This window comes from Symphalangus syndactylus, chromosome Y, assembly GCF_028878055.3.
Source record: "Symphalangus syndactylus isolate Jambi chromosome Y, NHGRI_mSymSyn1-v2.1_pri, whole genome shotgun sequence".
NCBI classification, from domain to species: Eukaryota; Metazoa; Chordata; class Mammalia; order Primates; family Hylobatidae; genus Symphalangus; species Symphalangus syndactylus.
In genome coordinates this window covers 5,606,006-5,628,154 of record NC_072448.2, presented here as the reverse complement: position 1 = coordinate 5,628,154, position 22,149 = coordinate 5,606,006, and positions in this window count along the sequence as shown.

Below are 22,149 nucleotides of genomic sequence, written 5' to 3'. Positions count from 1 at the left end.
CATTCGTAGCGCTAAGTGGGTAATAGTGGAAAAAAGAATATGTTCAAATATAAACTACACAGAAGCATTGTATGAAACTTCTTTCTGTTCTGTGCATTCAACTAACAGAGTTGAACCTTACATTTGATTGAGCCGTTCTGAAACACTCTTTCTGTAGAAAATTCAATTAGACATTCTGAGCGCTAAGAGGCCTCCATTGTTAAAAATAATATCTTCAAATAAAAACTACACAGAAGCATTGTGTGAAACTTATTTCTGATATGTTCATTAAGCTAACAGAGTTAAACCATACTTTTGATTGGGCAGTTCTGAACACTCTTTCTGTAGAAAATGCAAGTGGACATTCGGAGCGCTAAGAGGGTAACAGTGGAAAAAGGAATATATTCAAATATAAACTACACAGTAGCATTCTGTGAAAATTCTTTCTGTTCTGTGCATTCAACTAACAGATTTGAACCTTACTTTTGATTGAGCCATTCTGAAACTCTCTTTCTGTAGAAACTGCAATTGGACATGCTAAGCGCTAAGAGGCCTACATTGGGTAAAAGAATATCTTCAAATAAAAACTACACAGATGCATTCTGTGGAACTTATTTCTGATCTGTAAATTCATTTAACAGAGATAAAACATATTTTTGATTGAGCATTTATGAAACACTCTTTTTGTAGAAAATGCAAGTGGAGATTCGGAGTGCTAAGAGGTAATAGTGGAAAAAGGAATGTCTTCAAATATAAACTACACAGAATCATTCGGTGAAACTTCTTTCTGATCTGAGCATTCAGCTAACAGAGTTAAACCATACTTTTGATTGAGCAGTTTTGAAACACTCTGTCTGTAGAAAATGCAACTGGACATTCGTAGCGCTAAGTGGGTAATAGTGGAAAAAAGAATATGTTCAAATATAAACTACACAGAAGCATTGTATGAAACTACTTTCTGTTCTGTGCATTCAACTAACAGAGTTGAACCTTACTTTTGATTGATCCTTTCTGAAACACTCTTTCTGTAGAAACTGCAATTGGACATTCTGAGCGCTAAGAGGCCTCTATTGGGAAAAATAACATCTTCAAATAAAAACTACACAGAAGCATTGTGTGAAACTTATTTCTGATATGTTCATTAAGCTAACAGAGTTAAACCATACTTTTGATTGCACAGTTCTGAACACTCTTTCTGTAGATAATGCAAGTGGACATTCGGAGCGCTAAGAGGGTAATAGTGGAGAATGGAATATATTCAAATATAAACTACACAGTAGCATTCTGTGAAAATCCTTTCTGTTCTGTGCATTCAACTAACAGAGTTGAACCTTACTTTTGATTGAGCCGTTCTGAAACACTCTTTCTGTAGAAACTGCAATTGGACATGCTAAGCGCTAAGAGGCCTACATTGGGAAAAAGAATATCTTCAAATAAAAGCTACACAGATGCATTCTGTGAAACTTATTTCTGATCTGTAAATTCAGTTAACAGAGATAAAACATATTTTTGATTGAGCAGTTATGAAACACTCTTTTTGTAGAAAATGCAAGTGGAGATTCGGAGCGCTAAGAGGGTAATAGTGGAAAAAGGAATGTCTTCAAATATAAACTACACAGAATCATTCGGTGAAACTTCTTTCTGATCTGTGCATTCAGCTAACAGAGTTAAAACATACTTTTGATTGAGCAGATCTGAACACTCTTTCTGTAGAAAATGCAACTGGACATTTGGAGCGCTAAGAGCGTAGTAGTGGAAAAAGGAATATATTCAAATATAAACTACACAGAAGCATTCTGTGAAACTTCTTTCTGATCTGAGCATTCAGCTAACAGAGTTAAACCATACTTTTGATTGAGCAGTTTTGAAACACTCTGTCTGTAGAAAATGCAACTGGACATTCGTAGCGCTAAGTGGGTAATAGTGGAAAAAAGAATATGTTCAAATATAAACTACACAGAAGCATTGTATGAAACTTCTTTCTGTTCTGTGCATTCAACTAACAGAGTTGAACCTTACTTTTGATGGAGCCGTTCTGAAACACTCTTTCTGTAGAAACTGCAATTGGACATTCTGAGCGCTAAGAGGCCTATATTGGGAAAAAGAATGTCTACAAATAAAAACTACAGAGAAGAATTGTGTGAAACTTCTTTCTGTTCTGTTTGTTCAACTAAAAGGTTTGAACCTTAGTTTTGATTGAGCCGTTCTGAAACACTCTTTCTGTAGAAAATGCAAGTGGAGATTCGGAGCGCTAAGAGGGTAATAGTGGAAAAAGGAATGTCTCCAAATATAAACTACACAGAATCATTCTGTGAAACTTCTTTCTGATCTGTTCATTCAGCTAACAGAGCTAAACCATACTTTTGATTGAGCAGATCTGAACACTCTTTCTGTAGAAAATGCAACTGGACATTTGGAGCGCTAACAGAGTAGTAGTGGAAAAAGGAATATATTCAAATATAAACTACACAGAAGCATTCTGTGAAACTTCTTTCTGATCTGAGCATTCAGCTAACAGAGTTAAACCATACTTTTGATTGAGCAGTTTTGAAACACTCTGTCTGTAGAAAATGCAACTGGACATTCGTAGCGCTAAGTGGGTAATAGTGGAAAAAAGAATATGTTCAAATATAAACTACACAGAAGCATTGTATGAAACTTCTTTCTGTTCTGTGCATTCAACTAACAGAGTTGAACCTTACATTTGATTGAGCCGTTCTGAAACACTCTTTCTGTAGAAAATTCAATTAGACATTCTGAGCGCTAAGAGGCCTCCATTGTTAAAAATAATATCTTCAAATAAAAACTACACAGAAGCATTGTGTGAAACTTATTTCTGATATGTTCATTAAGCTAACAGAGTTAAACCATACTTTTGATTGGGCAGTTCTGAACACTCTTTCTGTAGAAAATGCAAGTGGACATTCGGAGCGCTAAGAGGGTAACAGTGGAAAAAGGAATATATTCAAATATAAACTACACAGTAGCATTCTGTGAAAATTCTTTCTGTTCTGTGCATTCAACTAACAGATTTGAACCTTACTTTTGATTGAGCCATTCTGAAACTCTCTTTCTGTAGAAACTGCAATTGGACATGCTAAGCGCTAAGAGGCCTACATTGGGTAAAAGAATATCTTCAAATAAAAACTACACAGATGCATTCTGTGGAACTTATTTCTGATCTGTAAATTCATTTAACAGAGATAAAACATATTTTTGATTGAGCATTTATGAAACACTCTTTTTGTAGAAAATGCAAGTGGAGATTCGGAGTGCTAAGAGGTAATAGTGGAAAAAGGAATGTCTTCAAATATAAACTACACAGAATCATTCGGTGAAACTTCTTTCTGATCTGAGCATTCAGCTAACAGAGTTAAACCATACTTTTGATTGAGCAGTTTTGAAACACTCTGTCTGTAGAAAATGCAACTGGACATTCGTAGCGCTAAGTGGGTAATAGTGGAAAAAAGAATATGTTCAAATATAAACTACACAGAAGCATTGTATGAAACTACTTTCTGTTCTGTGCATTCAACTAACAGAGTTGAACCTTACTTTTGATTGAGCCTTTCTGAAACACTCTTTCTGTAGAAACTGCAATTGGACATTCTGAGCGCTAAGAGGCCTCTATTGGGAAAAATAACATCTTCAAATAAAAACTACACAGAAGCATTGTGTGAAACTTATTTCTGATATGTTCATTAAGCTAACAGAGTTAAACCATACTTTTGATTGCACAGTTCTGAACACTCTTTCTGTAGATAATGCAAGTGGACATTCGGAGCGCTAAGAGGGTAATAGTGGAGAATGGAATATATTCAAATATAAACTACACAGTAGCATTCTGTGAAAATCCTTTCTGTTCTGTGCATTCAACTAACAGAGTTGAACCTTACTTTTGATTGAGCCGTTCTGAAACACTCTTTCTGTAGAAACTGCAATTGGACATGCTAAGCGCTAAGAGGCCTACATTGGGAAAAAGAATATCTTCAAATAAAAGCTACACAGATGCATTCTGTGAAACTTATTTCTGATCTGTAAATTCAGTTAACAGAGATAAAACATATTTTTGATTGAGCAGTTATGAAACACTCTTTTTGTAGAAAATGCAAGTGGAGATTCGGAGCGCTAAGAGGGTAATAGTGGAAAAAGGAATGTCTTCAAATATAAACTACACAGAATCATTCGGTGAAACTTCTTTCTGATCTGTGCATTCAGCTAACAGAGTTAAAACATACTTTTGATTGAGCAGATCTGAACACTCTTTCTGTAGAAAATGCAACTGGACATTTGGAGCGCTAAGAGCGTAGTAGTGGAAAAAGGAATATATTCAAATATAAACTACACAGAAGCATTCTGTGAAACTTCTTTCTGATCTGAGCATTCAGCTAACAGAGTTAAACCATACTTTTGATTGAGCAGTTTTGAAACACTCTGTCTGTAGAAAATGCAACTGGACATTCGTAGCGCTAAGTGGGTAATAGTGGAAAAAAGAATATGTTCAAATATAAACTACACAGAAGCATTGTATGAAACTTCTTTCTGTTCTGTGCATTCAACTAACAGAGTTGAACCTTACTTTTGATGGAGCCGTTCTGAAACACTCTTTCTGTAGAAACTGCAATTGGACATTCTGAGCGCTAAGAGGCCTATATTGGGAAAAAGAATGTCTACAAATAAAAACTACAGAGAAGAATTGTGTGAAACTTCTTTCTGTTCTGTTTGTTCAACTAAAAGGTTTGAACCTTAGTTTTGATTGAGCCGTTCTGAAACACTCTTTCTGTAGAAAATGCAAGTGGAGATTCGGAGCGCTAAGAGGGTAATAGTGGAAAAAGGAATGTCTCCAAATATAAACTACACAGAATCATTCTGTGAAACTTCTTTCTGATCTGTGCATTCAGCTAACAGAGCTAAACCATACTTTTGATTGAGCAGATCTGAACACTCTTTCTGTAGAAAATGCAACTGGACATTTGGAGCGCTAACAGAGTAGTAGTGGAAAAAGGAATATATTCAAATATAAACTCCACAGAAGCATTCTGTGAAACTTCTTTCTGATCTGAGCATTCAGCTAACAGAGTTAAACCATACTTTTGATTGAGCAGTTTTGAAACACTCTGTCTGTAGAAAATGCAACTGGACATTCGTAGCGCTAAGTGGGTAATAGTGGAAAAAAGAATATGTTCAAATATAAACTACACAGAAGCATTGTATGAAACTTCTTTCTGTTCTGTGCATTCAACTAACAGAGTTGAACCTTACTTTTGATTGAGCCGTTCTGAAACACTCTTTCTGTAGAAAATTCAATTAGACATTCTGAGCGTTAAGAGGCCTCTATTGGGAAAAATAATATCTTCAAATAAAAACTACACAGAAGCATTGTGTGAAACTTATTTCTGATATGTTCATTAAGCTAACAGAGTTAAACCATACTTTTGATTGCGCAGTTCTGAACACTCTTTCTGTAGAAAATGCAAGTGGACATTCGGAGCGCTAAGAGGGTAACAGTGGAAAAAGGAATATATACAAATATAAACTACACAGTAGCATTCTGTGAAAATTCTTTCTGTTCTGTGCATTCAACTAACAGATTTGAACCTTACTTTTGATTGAGCCGTTCTGAAACTCTCTTTCTGTAGAAACTGCAATTGGACATGCTAAGCGCTAAGAGGCCTACATTGGGTAAAAGAATATCTTCAAATAAAAACTACACAGATGCATTCTGTGGAACTTATTTCTGATCTGTAAATTCATTTAACAGAGATAAAACATATTTTTGATTGAGCATTTATGAAACACTCTTTTTGTAGAAAATGCAAGTGGAGATTCGGAGCGCTAAGAGGTAATAGTGGAAAAAGGAATGTCTTCAAATATAAACTACACAGAATCATTCGGTGAAACTTCTTTCTGATCTGTGCATTCAGCTAACAGAGTTAAACCATACTTTTGATTGAGCAGATCTGAACACTCTTTCTGTTGAAAATGCAACTGGACAATTGGAGCGCTAAGAGCGTAGTAGTGGAAAAAGGAATATATTCAAATATAAACTACACAGAAGCATTCTGTGAAACTTCTTTCTGATCTGAGCATTCAGCTAACAGAGTTAAACCATACTTTTGATTGAGCAGTTTTGAAACACTCTGTCTGTAGAAAATGCAACTGGACATTCGTAGCGCTAAGTGGGTAATAGTGGAAAAAAGAATATGTTCAAATATAAACTACACAGAAGCATTGTATGAAACTTCTTTCTGTTCTGTGCATTCAACTAACAGAATTGAACCTTACTTTTGATTGAGCCGTTCTGAAACACACTTTCTGTAGAAACTGCAATTGGACATTCTCAGCGCTAAGAGGCCTACATTGGGAAAAAGAATATCTTCAAATAAAAACTACACAGATGCATTCTGTGAAACTTATTTCTGATCTGTAAATTCAGTTAACAGAGATAAAACATATTTTTGATTGAGCAGTTATGAAACACACTTTTTGTAGAAAATGCAACTGGACATTTGGAGCGCTAAGAGCGTAGTAGTGGAAAAAGGAATATATTCAAATATAAACTACACAGAAGCATTCTGTGAAACTTCTTTCTGATCTGAGCATTCAGCTAACAGAGTTAAACCATACTTTTGATTGAGCAGATTTGAAACACTCTGTCTGTAGAAAATGCAACTGGACATTCGTTGCGCTAAGTGGGTAATAGTGGAAAAAAGAATATGTTCAAATATAAACTACACAGAAGCATTGTATGAAACTTCTTTCTGTTCTGTGCATTCAACTAACAGAGTTGAACCTTACTTTTGATTGAGCCGTTCTGAAACACTCTTTCTGTAGAAACTGCAATTGGACATTCTGAGCGCTAAGAGGCCTATATTGGGAAAAAGAATGTCTACAAATAAAAACTACACAGAAGAATTGTGTGAAACTTCTTTCTGTTCTGTTTGTTCAACTAAAAGAGTTGAACCTTAGTTTTGATTGAGCCGTTCTGAAACACTCTTTCTCTAGAAAATGCAAGTGGAGATTCGGAGCGCTAAGGGGGTAATAGTGGAAAAAGGAATGTCTCCAAATATGAACTACACAGAATCATTCTGTGAAACTACTTTCTGATCTGTGCATTCAGCTAACAGACTTAAACCATACTTTTGATTGAGCAGTTTTGAAACACTCTGTCTGTAGAAAATGAAACTGGACATTCGTAGCGCTAAGTGGGTAATAGTGGAAAAAAGAATATGTTCAAATATAAACTACACAGAAGGATCGTATGAAACTACTTTCTGTTCTGTGCATTCAACTAACAGAGTTGAACCTTACTTTTCATTGAGCCTTTCTGAAACACTCTTTCTGTAGAAACTGCAATTGGACATTCTGAGCGCTAAGAGGCCTCTATTGGGAAAAATAATATCTTCAAATAAAAACTACACAGAAGCATTGTGTGAAACTTATTTCTGATATGTTCATTAAGCTAACAGAGTTAAACCATACTTTTGATTGCGCAGTTCTGAACACTCTTTCTGTAGAAAATGCAAGTGGACATTCGGAGCGCTAAGAGGGTAATATTGGAAAAAGGAATATATTCAAATATGAACTACACAGTAGCATTCGGTGAAAATTCTTTCTGTTCTGTGCATTCAACTAACAGAGTTGAACCTTACTTTTGATTGAGCAGTTCTGAAACACTCTTTCTGTAGAAACTGCAATTGGACATTCTGAGCGCTAAGAGGCCTATATTGGGAAAAAGAATGTCTACAAATAAAAACTACACAGAAGAATTGTGTGAAACTTCTTTCTGTTCTGTTTGTTCAACTAAAAGAGTTGAACCTTAGTTTTGATTGAGCCGTTCTGAAACACTCTTTCTGTAGAAAATGCAAGTGGAGATTCGGAGCGCTAAGGGGGTAATAGTGGAAAAAGGAATGTCTCCAAATATAAACTACACAGAATCATTCTGTGAAACTTCTTTCTGATCTGTGCATTCAGCTAACAGAGTTAAACCATACTTTTGATTGAGCAGATCTGAACACTCTTTCTGTAGAAAATGCAACTGGACATTTGGAGCGCTAAGAGAGTAGTAGTGGAAAAAGGAATATATTCAAATATAAACTACACAGAAGCATTCTGTGAAACTTCTTTCTGATCTGAGCATTCAGCTAACAGAGTTAAACCATACTTTTGATTGAGCAGTTTTGAAACACTCTGTCTGTAGAAAATGCAACTGGACATTCGTAGCGCTAAGTGGGTAATAGTGGAAAAAAGAATATGTTCAAATATAAACTACACAGAAGCATTGTATGAAACTTCTTTCTGATCTGTGCATTCAACTAACAGAGTTGAACCTTACTTTTGATTGAGCCTTTCTGAAACACTCTTTCTGTAGAAACTGCAATTGGACATTCTGAGCGCTAAGAGGCCTCTATTGGGAAAAATAATATCTTCAAATAAAAACTACACAGAAGCATTGTGTGAAACTTATTTCTGATATGTTCATTAAGCTAACAGAGTTAAACCATACTTTTGATTGCGCAGTTCTGAACACTCTTTCTGTAGAAAATGCAAGTGGACATTCGGAGCGCTAAGAGGGTAATAGTGGAAAAAGAAATATATTCAAATATAAACTACACAGTAGCATTCTGTGAAAATACTTTCTGTTCTGTGCATTCAACTAACAGAGTTGAACCTTACTTTTGATTGAGCCGTTCTGAAACACTCTTTCTATAGAAACTGCAATTGGACATGCTAAGCGCTAAGAGGCCTACATTGGGAAAAAGAATATCTTCAAATAAAAACTACACAGATGCATTCTGTGAAACTTATTTCTGATCTGTAAATTCAGTTAACAGAGATAAAACATATTTTTGATTGAGCAGTTATGAAACACTCTTTTTGTAGAAAATGCAACTGGACATTTGGAGCGCTAAGAGCGTAGTAGTGGAAAAAGGAATATATTCAAATATAAACTACACAGAAGCATTCTGTGAAACTTCTTTCTGATCTGAGCATTCAGCTAACAGAGTTAAACCATACTTTTGATTGAGCAGATTTGAAACACTCTGTCTGTAGAAAATGCAACTGGACATTCGTTGCGCTAAGTGGGTAATAGTGGAAAAAGGAATATGTTCAAATATAAACTACACAGAAGCATTGTATGAAACTTCTTTCTGTTCTGTGCATTCAACTAACAGAGTTGAACCTTACTTTTGATTGAGCCGTTCTGAAACACTCTTTCTGTAGAAACTGCAATTGGACATTCTGAGCGCTAAGAGGCCTATATTGGGAAAAAGAATGTCTACAAATAAAAACTACACAGAAGAATTGTGTGAAACTTCTTTCTGTTCTGTTTGTTCAACTAAAAGAGTTGAACCTTAGTTTTGATTGAGCCGTTCTGAAACACTCTTTCTCTAGAAAATGCAAGTGGAGATTCGGAGCGCTAAGGGGGTAATAGTGGAAAAAGGAATGTCTCCAAATATGAACTACACAGAATCATTCTGTGAAACTACTTTCTGATCTGTGCATTCAGCTAACAGACTTAAACCATACTTTTGATTGAGCAGTTTTGAAACACTCTGTCTGTAGAAAATGAAACTGGACATTCGTAGCGCTAAGTGGGTAATAGTGGAAAAAAGAATATGTTCAAATATAAACTACACAGAAGGATCGTATGAAACTACTTTCTGTTCTGTGCATTCAACTAACAGAGTTGAACCTTACTTTTCATTGAGCCTTTCTGAAACACTCTTTCTGTAGAAACTGCAATTGGACATTCTGAGCGCTAAGAGGCCTCTATTGGGAAAAATAATATCTTCAAATAAAAACTACACAGAAGCATTGTGTGAAACTTATTTCTGATATGTTCATTAAGCTAACAGAGTTAAACCATACTTTTGATTGCGCAGTTCTGAACACTCTTTCTGTAGAAAATGCAAGTGGACATTCGGAGCGCTAAGAGGGTAATATTGGAAAAAGGAATATATTCAAATATGAACTACACAGTAGCATTCGGTGAAAATTCTTTCTGTTCTGTGCATTCAACTAACAGAGTTGAACCTTACTTTTGATTGAGCAGTTCTGAAACACTCTTTCTGTAGAAACTGCAATTGGACATTCTGAGCGCTAAGAGGCCTATATTGGGAAAAAGAATGTCTACAAATAAAAACTACACAGAAGAATTGTGTGAAACTTCTTTCTGTTCTGTTTGTTCAACTAAAAGAGTTGAACCTTAGTTTTGATTGAGCCGTTCTGAAACACTCTTTCTGTAGAAAATGCAAGTGGAGATTCGGAGCGCTAAGGGGGTAATAGTGGAAAAAGGAATGTCTCCAAATATAAACTACACAGAATCATTCTGTGAAACTTCTTTCTGATCTGTGCATTCAGCTAACAGAGTTAAACCATACTTTTGATTGAGCAGATCTGAACACTCTTTCTGTAGAAAATGCAACTGGACATTTGGAGCGCTAAGAGAGTAGTAGTGGAAAAAGGAATATATTCAAATATAAACTACACAGAAGCATTCTGTGAAACTTCTTTCTGATCTGAGCATTCAGCTAACAGAGTTAAACCATACTTTTGATTGAGCAGTTTTGAAACACTCTGTCTGTAGAAAATGCAACTGGACATTCGTAGCGCTAAGTGGGTAATAGTGGAAAAAAGAATATGTTCAAATATAAACTACACAGAAGCATTGTATGAAACTTCTTTCTGTTCTGTGCATTCAAATAACAGAGTTGAACCTTACTTTTGATTGAGCCTTTCTGAAACACTCTTTCTGTAGAAACTGCAATTGGACATTCTGAGCGCTAAGAGGCCTCTATTGGGAAAAATAATATCTTCAAATAAAAACTACACAGAAGCATTGTGTGAAACTTATTTCTGATATGTTCATTAAGCTAACAGAGTTAAACCATACTTTTGATTGCGCAGTTCTGAACACTCTTTCTGTAGAAAATGCAAGTGGACATTCGGAGCGCTAAGAGGGTAATAGTGGAAAAAGAAATATATTCAAATATAAACTACACAGTAGCATTCTGTGAAAATACTTTCTGTTCTGTGCATTCAACTAACAGAGTTGAACCTTACTTTTGATTGAGCCGTTCTGAAACACTCTTTCTGTAGAAACTGCAATTGGACATGCTAAGCGCTAAGAGGCCTACATTGGGAAAAAGAATATCTTCAAATAAAAGCTACACAGATGCATTCAGTGGAACTTATTTCTGATCTGTAAATTCATTTAACAGAGATAAAACATATTTTTGATTGAGCATTTATGAAACACTCTTTTTGTAGAAAATGCAAGTGGAGATTCGGAGCGCTAAGAGGGTAATAGTGGAAAAAGGAATGTCTTCAAATATAAACTACACAGAATCATTCGGTGAAACTTCTTTCTGATCTGTGCATTCAGCTAACAGAGTTAAAACATACTTTTGATTGAGCAGATCTGAACACTCTTTCTGTTGAAAATGCAACTGGACAATTGGAGCGCTAAGAGCGTAGTAGTGGAAAAAGGAATATATTCAAATATAAACTACACAGAAGCATTCTGTGAAACTTCTTTCTGATCTGAGCATTCAGCTAACAGAGTTAAACCATACTTTTGATTGAGCAGTTTTGAAACAATCTGTCTGTAGAAAATGCAACTGGACATTCGTAGCGCTAAGTGGGTAATAGTGGAAAAAAGAATATGTTCAAATATAAACTACACAGAAGCATTGTATGAAACTTCTTTCTGTTCTGTGCATTCAACTAACAGAAATGAACCTTACTTTTGATTGAGCCGTTCTGAAACACTCTTTCTGTAGAAACTGCAATTGGACATTCTGAGCGCTAAGAGGCCTATATTGGGAAAAAGAATGTCTACAAATAAAAACTACACAGAAGAATTGTGTGAAACTTCTTTCTGTTCTGTTTGTTCAACTAAAAGAGTTGAATCTTAGTTTTGATTGAGCCGTTCTGAAACAGTCTTTCTGTAGAAAATGCAAGTGGACATTCGGAGCACTAAGAGGGTAATAGTGGAGAATGGAATATATTCAAATATAAACTACACATTAGCATTCTGTGAAAATCCTTTCTGTTCTGTGCATTCAACTAACAGAGTTGAACCTTACTTTTGATTGAGCCGTTCTGAAACACTCTTTCTGTAGAAACTGCAATTGGACATGCTAAGCGCTAAGAGGCCTACATTGGGAAAAAGAATATCTTCAAATAAAAGCTACACAGATGCATTCTGTGAAACTTATTTCTGATCTGTAAATTCAGTTAACAGAGATAAAACATATTTTTGATTGAGCAGTTATGAAACACTCTTTTTGTAGAAAATGCAAGTGGAGATTCGGAGCGCTAAGAGGGTAATAGTGGAAAAAGGAATGTCTTCAAATATAAACTACACAGAATCATTCGGTGAAACTTCTTTCTGATCTGTGCATTCAGCTAACGGAGTTAAACCATACTTTTGATTGAGCAGATCTGAACACTCTTTCTGTAGAAAATGCAACTGGACATTTGGAGCGCTAAGAGCGTAGTAGTGGAAAAAGGAATATATTCAAATATAAACTACACAGAAGCATTCTGTGAAACTTCTTTCTGATCTGAGCATTCAGCTAACAGAGTTAAACCATACTTTTGATTGAGCAGTTTTGAAACACTCTGTCTGTAGAAAATGCAACTGGACATTCGTAGCGCTAAGTGGGTAATAGTGGAAAAAAGAATATGTTCAAATATAAACTACACAGAAGCATTGTATGAAACTTCTTTCTGTTCTGTGTATTCAACTAACAGAGTTGAACCTTACTTTTGATGGAGCCGTTCTGAAACACTCTTTCTGTAGAAACTGCAATTGGACATTCTGAGCGCTAAGAGGCCTATATTGGGAAAAAGAATGTCTACAAATAAAAACTACAGAGAAAAATTGTGTGAAACTTCTTTCTGTTCTGTTTGTTCAACTAAAAGATTTGAACCTTAGTTTTGATTGAGCCGTTCTGAAACACTCTTTCTGTAGAAAATGCAAGTGGAAATTCGGAGCGCTAAGAGGGTAATAGTGGAAAAAGGAATGTCTCCAAATATAAACTACACAGAATCATTCTGTGAAACTTCTTTCTGATCTGTGCATTCAGCTAACAGAGCTAAACCATACTTTTGATTGAGCAGATCTGAACACTCTTTCTGTAGAAAATGCAACTGGACATTTGGAGCGCTAACAGAGTAGTAGTGGAAAAAGGAATATATTCAAATATAAACTACACAGAAGCATTCTGTGAAACTTCTTTCTTATCTGAGCATTCAGCTAACAGAGTTAAACCATACTTTTGATTGAGCAGTTTTGAAACACTCTGTCTGTAGAAAATGCAACTGGACATTCGTAGCGCTAAGTGGGTAATAGTGGAAAAAAGAATATGTTCAAATATAAACTACACAGAAGCATTGTATGAAACTACTTTCTGTTCTGTGCATTCAACTAACAGAGTTGAACCTTACTTTTGATTGAGCCGTTCTGAAACACTCTTTCTGTAGAAAATTCAATTAGACATTCTGAGCGCTAAGAGGCCTCTATTGGGAAAAATAATATCTTCAAATAAAAACTACACAGAAGCATTGTGTGAAACTTATTTCTGATATGTTCATTAAGCTAACAGAGTTAAACCATACTTTTGATTGCGCAGTTCTGAACACTCTTTCTGTAGAAAATGCAAGTGGACATTCGGAGCGCTAAGAGGGTAACAGTGGAAAAAGGAATATATTCAAATATAAACTACACAGTAGCATTCTGTGAAAATTCTTTCTGTTCTGTGCATTCAACTAACAGATTTGAACCTTACTTTTGATTGAGCCGTTCTGAAACTCTCTTTCTGTAGAAACTGCAATTGGACATGCTAAGCGCTAAGAGGCCTACATTGGGTAAAAGAATATCTTCAAATAAAAACTACACAGATGCATTCTGTGGAACATATTTCTGATCTGTAAATTCATTTAACAGAGATAAAACATATTTTTGATTGAGCATTTATGAAACACTCTTTTTGTAGAAAATGCAAGTGGAGATTCGGAGCGCTAAGAGGGTAATAGTGGAAAAAGGAATGTCTTCAAATATAAACTACACAGAATCATTCGGTGAAACTTCTTTCTGATCTGTGCATTCAGCTAACAGAGTTAAACCATACTTTTGATTGAGCAGATCTGAACACTCTTTCTGTTGAAAATGCAACTGGACAATTGGAGCGCTAAGAGCGTAGTAGTGGAAAAAGGAATATATTCAAATATAAACTACACAGAAGCATTCTGTGAAACTTCTTTCTGATCTGAGCATTCAGCTAACAGAGTTAAACCATACTTTTGATTGAGCAGTTTTGAAACACTCTGTCTGTAGAAAATGCAACTGGACATTCGTAGCGCTAAGTGGGTAATAGTGGAAAAAAGAATATGTTCAAATATAAACTACACAGAAACATTGTATGAAACTTCTTTCTGTTCTGTGCATTCAACTAAAAGAATTGAACCTTACTTTTGATTGAGCCGTTCTGAAACACACTTTCTGTAGAAACTGCAATTGGACATTCTGAGCGCTAAGAGGCCTATATTGGGAAAAAGAATGTCTACAAATAAAAACTACACAGAAGAATTGTGTGAAACTTCTTTCTGTTCTGTTTGTTCATCTAAAAGTGTTGAACCTTAGTTTTGATTGAGCCGTTCTGTAACAGTCTTTCTGTAGAAAATGCAAGTGGAGATTCGGAGCGCTAAGGGGGTAATAGTGGAAAAAGGAATGTCTCCAAATATAAACTACACAGAATCATTCTGTGAAACTTCTTTCTGATCTGTGCATTCAGCTAACAGAGTTAAACCATACTTTTGATTGAGCGGATCTGAACACTCTTTCTGTAGAAAATGCAACTGGACATTTGGAGCGCTAAGAGAGTAGTAGTGGAAAAAGGAATATATTCAAATATAAACTACACAGAAGCATTCTGTGAAACTTCTTTCTGATCTGAGCATTCAGCTAACAGAGTTAAACCATACTTTTGATTGAGCAGTTTTGAAACACTCTGTCTGTAGAAAATGCAACTGGACATTCGTAGCGCTAAGTGGGTAATAGTGGAAAAAAGAATATGTTCAAATATAAACTACACAGAAGCATTGTATGAAACTACTTTCTGTTCTGTGCATTTAACTAACAGAGTTGAACCTTACTTTTGATTGAGCCTTTCTGAAACACTCTTTCTGTAGAAACTGCAATTGGACATTCTGAGCGCTAAGAGGCCTCTATTGGGAAAAATAATATCTTCAAATAAAAACTACACAGAAGCATTGTGTGAAACTTATTTCTGATATGTTCATTAAGCTAACAGAGTTAAACCATACTTTTGATTGCGCAGTTCTGAACACTCTTTCTGTAGAAAATGCAAGTGGACATTCGGAGCGCTAAGATGGTAATAGTGGAAAAAGGAATATATTCAAATATAAACTACACAGTAGCATTCTGTGAAAATACTTTCTGTTCTGTGCATTCAACTAACAGAGTTGAACCTTACTTTTGATTGAGCCGTTCTGAAACACTCTTTCTGTAGAAACTGCAATTGGACATGCTAAGCGCTAAGAGGCCTACATTGGGAAAAAGAATATCTTCAAATAAAAACTACACAGATGCATTCTGTGAAACTTATTTCTGATCTGTAAATTCAGTTAACAGAGATAAAACATATTTTTGATTGAGCAGTTATGAAACACTCTTTTTGTAGAAAATGCAACTGGACATTTGGAGCGCTAAGAGCGTAGTAGTGGAAAAAGGAATATATTCAAATATAAACTACACAGAAGCATTCTGTGAAACTTCGTTCTGATCTGAGCATTCAGCTAACAGAGTTAAACCATACTTTTGATTGAGCAGTTTTGAAACACTCTGTCTGTAGAAAATGCAACTGGACATTCGTAGCGCTAAGTGGGTAATAGTGGAAAAAAGAATATGTTCAAATATAAACTACACAGAAGCATTGTATGAAACTTCTTTCTGTTCTGTGCATTCAACTAACAGAGTTGAACCTTACTTTTGATTGAGCCGTTCTGAAACACTCTTTCTGTAGAAACTGCAATTGGACATTCTGAGCGCTAAGAGGCCTATATTGGGAAAAAGAATGTCTACAAATAAAAACTACACAGAAGAATTGTGTGAAACTTCTTTCTGTTCTGTTTGTTCAACTAAAAGAGTTGAACCTTAGTTTTGATTGAGCCGTTCTGAAACACTCTTTCTGTAGAAAATGCAAGTGGAGATTCGGAGCGCTAAGGGGGTAATAGTGGAAAAAGGAATGTCTCCAAATATGAACTACACAGAATCATTCTGTGAAACTTCTTTCCGATCTGTGCATTCAGCTAACAGAGTTAAACCATACTTTTGATTGAGCAGTTTTGAAACACTCTGTCTGTAGGAAATGAAACTGGACATTCGTAGCGCTAAGTGGGTAATAGTGGAAAAAAGAATATGTTCAAATATAAACTACACAGAAGCATTGTATGAAACTTCTTTCTGTTCTGTGCATTCAACTAAAAGAATTGAACCTTACTTTTGATTGAGCCTTTCTGAAACACACTTTCTGTAGAAACTGCAATTGGACATTCTGAGCGCTAAGAGGCCTATATTGGGAAAAAGAATGTCTACAAATAAAAACTACACAGAAGAATTGTGTGAAACTTCTTTCTGTTCTGTTTGTTCAACTAAAAGAGTTGAACCTTAGTTTTGATTGAGCCGTTCTGAAACACTCTTGCTGTAGAAAATGCAAGTGGAGATTCGGAGCGCTAAGGGGGTAATAGTGGAAAAAGGAATGTCTCCAAATATGAACTACACAGAATCCTTCTGTGAAACTTCTTTCCGATCTGTGCATTCAGCTAACAGAGTTAAACCATACTTTTGATTGAGCAGTTTTGAAACACTCTGTCTGTAGGAAATGAAACTGGACATTCGTAGCGCTAAGTGGGTAATAGTGGAAAAAAGAATATGTTCAAATATAAACTACACAGAAGCATCGTATGAAACTTCTTTCTGTTCTGTGCATTCAACTAACAGAGTTGAACCTTACTTTTGATTGAGCCTTTCTGAAACACTCTTTCTGTAGAAACTGCAATTGGACATTCTGAGCGCTAAGAGGCCTCTATTGGGAAAAATAATATCTTCAAATAAAAACTACACAGAAGCATTGTGTGAAACTTATTTCTGATATGTTCATTAAGCTAACAGAGTTAAACCATACTTTTGATTGCGCAGTTCTGAACACTCTTTCTGTAGAAAATGCAAGTGGACATTCGGAGCGCTAAGAGGGTAATATTGGAAAAAGGAATATATTCAAATATGAACTACACAGTAGCATTCTGTGAAAATTCTTTCTGTTCTGTGCATTCAACTAACAGAGTTGAACCTTACATTTGATTGAGCAGTTCTGAAACACTCTTTCTGTAGAAACTGCAATTGGACATTCTGAGCGCTAAGAGGCCTATATTGGGAAAAAGAATGTCTACAAATAAAAACTACACAGAAGAATTGTGTGAAACTTCTTTCTGTTCTGTTTGTTCAACTAAAAGAGTTGAACCTTAGTTTTGATTGAGCCGTTCTGAAACACTCTTTCTGTAGAAAATGCAAGTGGAGATTCGGAGCGCTAAGAGGGTAATAGTGGAAAAAGGAATGTCTCCAAATATAAACTACACAGAATCATTCTGTGAAACTTCTTTCTGATCTGTGCATTCAGCTAACAGAGTTAAACCATACTTTTGATTGAGCAGATCTGAACACTCTTTCTGTAGAAAATGCAACTGGACATTTGGAGCGCTAAGAGAGTAGTAGTGGAAAAAGGAATATATTCAAATATAAACTACACAGAAGCATTCTGTGAAACTACTTTCTGATCTGAGCATTCAGCTAACAGAGTTAAACCATACTTTTGATTGAGCAGTTTTGAAACACTCTGTCTGTAGAAAATGCAACTGGACATTCGTAGCGCTAAGTGGGTAATAGTGGAAAAAAGAATATGTTCAAATATAAACTACACAGAAGCATTGTATGAAACTACTTTCTGTTCTGTGCATTCAACTAACAGAGTTGAACCTTACTTTTGATTGAGCCTTTCTGAAACACTCTTTCTGTAGAAACTGCAATTGGACATTCTGAGCGCTAAGAGGCCTCTATTGGGAAAAATAATATCTTCAAATAAAAACTACACAGAAGCATTGTGTGAAACTTATTTCTGATATGTTCATTAAGCTAACAGAGTTAAACCATACTTTTGATTGCGCAGTTCTGAACACTCTTTCTGTAGAAAATGCAAGTGGACATTCGGAGCGCTAAGAGGGTAATAGTGGAAAAAGGAATATATTCAAATATAAACTACACAGTAGCATTCTGTGAAAATACTTTCTGTTCTGTGCATTCAACTAACAGAGTTGGACCTTACTTTTGATTGAGCCGTTCTGAAACACTCTTTCTGTAGAAACTGCAATTGGACATGCTAAGCGCTAAGAGGCCTACATTGGGAAAAAGAATATCTTCAAATAAAAACTACACAGATGCATTCTGTGAAACTTATTTCTGATCTGTAAATTCAGTTAACCGAGATAAAACATATTTTTGATTGAGCAGTTATGAAACACTCTTTTTGTAGAAAATGCAAGTGGAGATTCGGAGCGCTAAGAGGGTAATAGTGGAAAAAGGAATGTCTTCAAATATAAACTACACAGAATCATTCGGTGAAACTTCTTTCTTATCTGTGCATTCAGCTAACAGAGTTAAAACATACTTTTGATTGAGCAGATCTGAACACTCTTTCTGTTGAAAATGCAACTGGACAATTGGAGCGCTAAGAGCGTAGTAGTGGAAAAAGGAATATATTCAAATATAAACTACACAGAAGCATTCTGTGAAACTTCTTTCTGATCTGAGCATTCAGCTAACAGAGTTAAACCATACTTTTGATTGAGCAGTTTTGAAACAATCTGTCTGTAGAAAATGCAACTGGACATTCGTAGCGCTAAGTGGGTAATAGTGGAAAAAAGAATATGTTCAAATATAAACTACACAGAAGCATTGTATGAAACTTCTTTCTGTTCTGTGCATTCAACTAACAGAAATGAACCTTACTTTTGATTGAGCCGTTCTGAAACACTCTTTCTGTAGAAAGTGCAATTGGACATTCTGAGCGCTAAGAGGCCAATATTGGGAAAAAGAATGTCTACAAATAAAAACTACACAGAAGAATTGTGTGAAACTTCTTTCTGTTCTGTTTGTTCAACTAAAAGAGTTGAACCTTAGTTTTGATTGAGCCGTTCTGAAACACTCTTTCTGTAGAAAATGCAAGTGGAGATTCGGAGCGCTAAGGGGGTAATAGTGGAAAAAAGAATGTCTCCAAATATGAACTACACAGAATCATTCTGTGAAACTTCTTTCTGATCTGTGCATTCAGCTAACAGAGTTAAACCATACTTTTGATTGAGCAGATCTGAACACTCTTTCTGTAGAAAATGCAACTGGACATTTGGAGCGCTAAGAGATTAGTAGTGGAAAAAGGAATATATTCAAATATAAACTACACAGAAGCATTCTGTGAAACTTCTTTCTGATCTGAGCATTCAGCTAACAGAGTTAAACCATACTTTTGATTGAGCAGTTTTGAAACACTCTGTCTGTAGAAAATACAACTGCACATTCGTAGCGCTAAGTGGGTAATAGTGGAAAAAATAGTATGTTCAAATATAAACTACACAGAAGCATCGTATGAAACTTCTTTCTGTTCTGTGCATTCAACTAACAGAGTTGAACCTTACTTTTGATTGAGCCTTTCTGAAACACTCTTTCTGTAGAAACTGCAATTGGACATTCTGAGCGCTAAGAGGCCTCTATTGGGAAAATAATATCTTCAAATAAAAACTACACAGAAGCATTGTGTGAAACTTATTTCTGATATGTTCATTAAGCTAACAGAGTTAAACCATACTTTTGATTGCGCAGTTCTGAACACTCTTTCTGTAGAAAATGCAAGTGGACATTCGGAGCGCTAAGAGGGTAATAGTTTAAAAAAGGAATATATTCAAATATAAACTACACAGTAGCATTCTGTGAAAACTCTTTCTGTACTGTGCATTCAGCTAACAGAGTTGAACCTTACTTTTGATTGAGCCGTTCTGAAACACTCTTTCTGTAGAAACTGCAATTGGACATGCTAAGCGCTAAGAGGCCTACATTGGGAAAAAGAATATCTTCAAATAAAAACTACACAGATGCATTCTGCGAAACTTATTTCTGATCTGTAAATTCAGTTAACAGAGATAAAACCTATTTTTGATTGAGCAGTTATGAAACACTCTTTTTGTAGAAAATGCAAGTGGAGATTCGGAGCGCTAAGAGGGTAATAGTGGAAAAAGGAATGTCTTCAAATATAAACTACACAGAATCATTCGGTGAAACTTCTTTCTGATCTGTGCATTCAGCTAACAGAGTTAAACCATACTTTTGATTGAGCAGATCTGAACACTCTTTCTGTAGAAAATGCAACTGGACATTTGGAGCGCTAAGAGCGTAGTAGTGGAAAAAGGAATATATTCAAATATAAACTACACAGAAGCATTCTGTGAAACTTCTTTCTGATCTGAGCATTCAGCTAACAGAGTTAAACCATACTTTTGATTGAGCAGTTTTGAGACACTCTGTCTGTAGAAAATGCAACTGGACATTCGTAGCGCTAAGTGGGTAATAGTGGAAAAAAGAATATGTTCAAATATAAACTACACAGAAGCATTGTATGAAACTTCTTTCTGTTCTGTGCATTCAACTAACAGAGTTGAACCTTACTTTTGATTGAGCCGTTCTGAAACACTCTTTCTGTAGAAACTGCAATTGGACATTCTGAGCGCTAAGAGGCCTATATTGGGAAAAAGAATGTCTACAAATAAAAACTACACAGAAGAATTGTGTGAAACTTCTTTCTGTTCTGTTTGTTCAACTAAAAGAGTTGAACCTTAGTTTTGATTGAGCCGTTCTGAAACACTCTTTCTGTAGAAAATGCAAGTGGAGATTCGGAGCGCTAAGGGGGTAATAGTGGAAAAAGGAATGTCTCCAAATATGAACTACACAGAATCATTCTGTGAAACCTCTTTCTGATCTGTGCATTCAGCTAACAGAGTTAAACCATACTTTTGATTGAGCAGATCTGAACACTCTTTCTGTAGAAAATGCAACTGGACATTTGGAGCGCTAAGAGAGTAGTAGTGGAAAAAGGAATATATTCAAATATAAACTACACAGAAGCATTCTGTGAAACCTCTTTCTGATCTGAGCATTCAGCTAACAGAGTTAAACCATACTTTTGATTGAGCAGTTTTGAAACACTCTGTCTGTAGAAAATGCAACTGGACATTCGTAGCGCTAAGTGGGTAATAGTGGAAAAAAGAATATGTTCAAATATAAACTACACAGAAGCATCGTATGAAACTACTTTCTGTTCTGTGCATTCAACTAACAGAGTTGAACCTTACTTTTGATTGAACCTTTCTGAAACACTCTTTCTGTAGAAACTGCAATTGGACATTCTGAGCGCTAAGAGGCCTCTATTGGGAAAAATAATATCTTCAAATAAAAACTACACAGAAGCATTGTGTGAAACTTATTTCTGATATGTTCATTAAGCTAACAGAGTTAAACCATACTTTTGATTGCGCAGTTCTGAACACTCTTTCTGTAGAAAATGCAAGTGGAGATTTGGAGCGCTAAGAGGGTAATATTGGAAAAAGGAATATATTCAAATATGAACTACACAGTAGCATTCTGTGAAAATTCTTTCTGTTCTGTGCATTCAACTAACAGAGTTGAACCTTACTTTTGATTGAGCAGTTCTGAAACACTCTTTCTGTAGAAACTGCAATTGGACATTCTGAGCGCTAAGAGGCCTATATTGGGAAAAAGAATGTCTACAAATAAAAAGTACACAGAAGAATTGTGTGAAACTTCTTTCTGTTCTGTTTGTTCAACTAAAAGAGTTGAACCTTAGTTTTGATTGAGCCGTTCTGAAACACTCTTTCTGTAGAAAATGCAAGTGGAGATTCGGAGCGCTAAGAGGGTAATAGTGGAAAAAGGAATGTCTTCAAATATAAACTACACAGAATCATTCTGTGAAACTTCTTTCTGATCTGTGCATTCAGCTAACAGAGTTAAACCATACTTTT